General features: G+C 34.8%; 1 non-coding gene across 1 annotated transcript; it reads right to left on the bottom strand.

Annotated features, from left to right (window-relative positions):
• Positions 1-4,929: 4,929 nt before the first annotated feature.
• Positions 4,930-5,036, bottom strand: LOC112095554. The gene has a single exon (XR_002903933.1). It is a non-coding gene; the product is annotated as a small nucleolar RNA R71 (small nucleolar RNA).
• Between the last annotated feature and the right edge of the window lie 286 nt (positions 5,037-5,322).

Genomic DNA, 5,322 nt, shown 5'->3' with positions numbered 1-5,322 from the left:
AAGTGTGCCAGAATGAGTTGCAATAAAAACCCATTTTATTTAGGAATGGTGTCTGATAACAGGGAAGATAAGATTCAATTCATTAGGGATGGCTTGAATAAGGAGTCATTGGATGATATCCTTTTGTCTCTTGAAACGCATCCCAGTGGATATGTGCAAGGAGTGATTCTCCAGTTCTGGCCATTATTCCAGAAAGAGCATGCACGATATAGTCTCGGGAATCTGACTATAAACGACCTTGTTTGCCAGTATATAAGAAAACTGGATAGGAAGCCTATCCTCGACCCATAGAGGGCGTTCAAGCCGTTTCTGGACGTAAAACCAGAGGAAGATGTGAGCCACAGTCGCAACTACCTGTAAATATCATTTTACTTTACTGTTATTTTATTTCACTATTGTTTTATTGTGTGCATTATTGTCTTTAATAATTTACTGTTTGCTTTTTCCTTATTAGTGTTTGCTTTTTCCTTTTTACTGTTTCCTTTTTGACTCGCGAGCCACGTGCTTTATGCGTTATTTGACACTGACATGTTACCTCATACAAAACTGTGGCCCACTGTCACCAAGACTCTTAAATGTGATTTTTTTTTGTCAAGCACTCACAAATTATTTTTTGAGAAGTATCCCAATGGCAGCTACTCCAAATAAACAATTCAAGAACATTTGTGTGCTTTCTGGATTTAACTATGGCAAGCATAAAGAGTTCGTTGAGGTAGCCATCGATCTTGGTCGAAGTATAGCAGAGAGAAAATTACACTTGGTGTATGGAGGAGGTAACCGAGGGTTATAAAAAATAGTCTCAGAAGCAGCTTTTGTCAGAGGAAGTCAAGTGTTAGGCATCATCCCAAGAGTCCTAAAACCATTGGGCAGTTCGTCTGACTCATCAACTGGAGAAGAGTTAGTCGTCTCAGGTATGCAAGAAAGAATAACTAAAATGCTTAATCATGCTGATGCTTTTATTTTCCTTCCAGGAGATCTTGCAACACTAGAGGCACTTATTACACTAGCATTTCTTAACCATGAAATAAAAAACTATTTCATTCCCTCTAATGCAAAAAAACTCTTTATTTATGCTCACACTGCTAATGAGCTAATTGATCTGTTACAAGCTTATAGACCGGAGCCAGACCCTTGGACCTTTGTGTTGGAGCATCCAAATAATGATGGTAACAGTAGCCGCAGTAAGAAGTATAAATTAGATTTAACTCTCCGCCTGTAAATATTTTCTTCTGTATTGCACCACCCAGGTGATGTCTTCTAAACTCTACTTCTTTCCTTTAAAACATTGAGGACAATGTTTCATTCTGGTTGGGGGGAGGGAATAGTCGACAATTGTGGAATCTTGGTTAAGTTTTTACTAATTTTTTATTGTAGAAACTAACTGTTGCTAACTTTTTGTGTTGAAGATGGCTGAATATGGAGTGTAGTGACTCTAGAAACACATCTTCATCGTTTAAAAAAAAAACAAAAAAAATTCAAAAAAAATTCAAACATTTTCTTTTTCTTTATTAAGTTTTGATGTTCATTTTTCTTCTTCTTTTTAATTTCTCCTTTATAAATATATTCAAATATTTGAGTCGAAGATGGCTGAATATGGAGTGTAGTGCCTCTAGAAACACATCTTCTTAGTTAAAAAAAATATATTTCTTTTTCTAATTAATTTTTCTGCATCATTTTCACATTTCTGCATGCATATTTTCCTTTCATGTTTAGAATAGGTTGAGGGGTAGAATGTTGTTTAAAAAAAAAATTGTGTTATTTGTTTTAACATTAGATGACATGATTAATTTCAAATTTTAGTATTTGTATTATCTTTGGTCTTAAGTGATGTTACCCTATGTTTGCTACTCTACATGTTGATGTCGGAGACAAATATGAGTTGTTTGAAGGAATGAACATGTCATAATAAGTACCAAGTGAGTTTTTGAGCCTATCATTTTTCTTGGAGAGCAACCCTTTTGCCCATTCTTTATACAGCTTAGAGGTTTATTATTGTATACATGATCTCTAGATTTCTTTTGAGTTAACCCTTAAAAAAATTGTAAAATTAAAAAAAAGAAAAAAAAATGTGTGTTGGCACATTTGGAGGCCCATCTAACTAGTAGATATGGAAGGTTATTTAGAGCCCTAAAAGACGATGGAAATGCCATTTTTGATCCGTTTGAGCCTTTCTAACCATCCCTTTTGTGAAATATCCATAGTTAACCATTTTGAGCCTTTTAAAAAAGAAAAAAGAAAAAAAAGCCTTTTATTTGTTAAACTTATCATCTTGACCCACTCCGATTTGGAGTATTACCCGATGTCTTATAAGTTCCATCACATATTTATGTTTGAGAAAAATGTAAATAATTATTTTGTTCAGTGACGTTGTGCCAAGCAAAAGCAAAAAAAAAATTGTTTCAAAAAAAAAGAAAAAAAATTTAAATAATAGGTGAAATCCACCTTGCAACTTCCAAGAAAAAAAAAATTTCCTCTGCATTTTTCTCAAACATACACTTTATTTTCCTTATTTCCCTTCTTTGTTAACCATGTCCCTAGCCTAAGTTACTTCCTAATAAAAGTCCTTCTTGATTTTAGGGAACTATAGTCTGAAGTAGAAGCTAGTTATATGGGCTAAAAAGATGTAGTGATGCATAATTAAAAAAAGATAAATAAAGTGGGTTGACTAGCATTTTTGTTTGACTTCAGATTGTATTATTTCTAAGCTGAGGGCATATTTCTTTCATCTTGGTGAGAGCATGTGATCTCACTTCTTTATTATTTTCTCTCTCAAGTACCATTCATTGGAGTGACTATTTTTATTGGGTTTAATTTCTTTGTGAGAGTGTCACTATTTCTAGTGAGATTTTGGGGTTTGACATGTCATTCTTGAAAGTAGCTATGACAATCTACTACGCTGATTCATGTGGATGGTTGATGTGGGTGTGATGTTGCCTTAGACTGGAGATAATGCTTATACTTTTATTTGATTGTTATCATTAGTCTGATTGAATAAACAAGATTGTTTTAAAAAAAACAAAACAAAACAAAATTTGTATTTGAATTTTGTTTTCGCTTTATTTGCTAGGGACTAGCAATAAGCTGGTTGGGGGGTGTGTTGAGTGTTAGAAAATGTATATTTATAAAGGAGAAAATCGTCATTTTACATTTCAAGTCTTATTAACAACCCTTACTTTTATGTATTTAAGGTTCTTGTAATTTAATTATGTGTGTTTTATTTTAATTAAGTATTTTGTGTATTTTAGGGGCATCATAGTCATTTCACAATAAACGAGAGATCAAACGGCAAAACGGACATCACTTTTGAACTCAGGATGGTCGAAAACCTTAGGAGGAGCATAAAAGGAAAAATGGCACTGTTCACATGTACAATACTATTTACATGTACGGTACTGTCTACGTTACTGTTCACGACACTGTTCACATAGACGGATCGATGACGTGGCATTGAACGATGATGTGGCATTGACTGATGAGGTGTCATGATCCTGTTGGTCTAAAATTCTTATGAACTGTTGATGGTGACGTGGCAGCATATTAGTGGACCAAAACTTACGCGTACAGTACATGCATTACACAAGATTATTTTCAACCAAACCACATTACTGTTCAAAACCGGGTCAAACCGTGTTACTGTTCAGCCACGTGGTCAAACCGTGTACTGTTGACTGATGACGTGGCGCAATCCTGAGCGTCCAAACTATTTTTAATCCGATGGCCATGATTTACTCAATGTATCTATAAAAATAGAGCGTCCTCCCCTAATTTGATAGCTCTGAATTCATTTTTGGACTCCATTTTCTGCAATTCCCTCTCTATCTTGTATTTTCTATGTATTTTAATAAATTCTCTTTTTGCCCCTAGTTCAATTATGAGTAGCTAATTTTCTTTCAAGCTTGGGTTGAAGGTGAAGTCTCAACATGTGTCATGGGCTTTATTTGGTAAATTTATTTTCTTTTCCCCTCTAATTTTTGTGGATGATTTGATTTTTTGTCGACAAATAATAATAATCTTGTTTAGATACCTCCTTAGTTAGTTTAGTTACACCGGCTCTCTAGTACAAGGTTATTATTATTTGGTACGATAAGCCCTTAGCACCATATTGATTAGAGTGTGGTTCATGAGGTGTGGATTCCCCCCTCATGATTTAATTGGTATTAATAAGGAATATTTAGCCTATGATACATGTTGATACGGATCCAGATACCCAAGTACGTCATTTCAATAGATTTCTATTCAATTTATTCTCTCCATTTAAATTCTAATTTTAGGATAATCTAAGTCATTTTCACCACAAATCCAACCACCCTCATACAAAATTAATTCTACATATAATTAAAATCCACCTTCTCGTGGGATCGACACTCGTTACCATTAATCTATTCTACAATAGATTCGTGCACTTGCGAGTTCAATAAAATTTGCACAACAGTAGCAATAGATGATTTGCAAGATTTGAGAAACTTGAACCTTAGAAATGAGATACAACCAGTCAATGTACATGAAGGTCTGAATGGACAACATGTTCAAAGGCAACCAAGGAACAACAACATTCTTCACATGGCGAACATTCGAGACTATGCAGTGTTGACTCCTCAAGCCATACATCCAGGAATAGTTAGACCTGACGTTCAAGCTGACAATTTTAAGCGCAAGCCAGTGATTCTTCAGATCCTGCAAATAATGGGGCAATTCAATGGGCTGCCATTCTAAGATCCTTATCTACATCTTAAGCTATTTTTGGAAGTGAGTGATGTTTTTAAGATTGGTGGAGCATCACAGGAAGCAATGAGATTCAGATTTTTCCTGTTTTCTTTAAGAGATCGAGCAAGAGCATGGTTGAATTCTCTACCACCAGATTCCATCACTGCATGGAATGACTTGGCTGACAAATTTTTAATGAAATACTTCCTGCCAACCAAAAATAGAAAATTGAGGAACGAGATTAAATCTTTCCATCAACTTGAAGATGAGAGCTTGTATGATGCATGGGAAAGATTTAAGGAGTTACTTAGAAAATATCATCATCATGGTATTCCTTATTGTATGCAGTTGGAAACTTTCTACAATGGTCTTAACCCAAACATTAGATTGATGGTGGACGCTCAGCAAATGGGGCCTTGTTATCTAAGTCTTACAATAAGGTTTATGGAATTTTGGAAAGGATTGCTAACAACAATTATTAGTGGCCGTCAACTAAATAAGCTGTAGTAAGAGGAATAGCAGGGGTTCATAATATAGATGCTTTGACAGCATTGTCAGTCTAAGTTACTTCTTTAACAAATATGGTGAAGGATATGACTACTGCTCCAGCAACTGTCA

Source organism: Citrus clementina, unplaced genomic scaffold (genome assembly GCF_000493195.1).
Source record: "Citrus clementina cultivar Clemenules unplaced genomic scaffold, Citrus_clementina_v1.0 scaffold_9, whole genome shotgun sequence".
Taxonomy (NCBI): domain Eukaryota; kingdom Viridiplantae; phylum Streptophyta; class Magnoliopsida; order Sapindales; family Rutaceae; genus Citrus; species Citrus x clementina.
The sequence above is the reverse complement of the archived record's forward strand: the minus strand, read 5'-3'. Positions and strand labels throughout refer to the sequence as shown.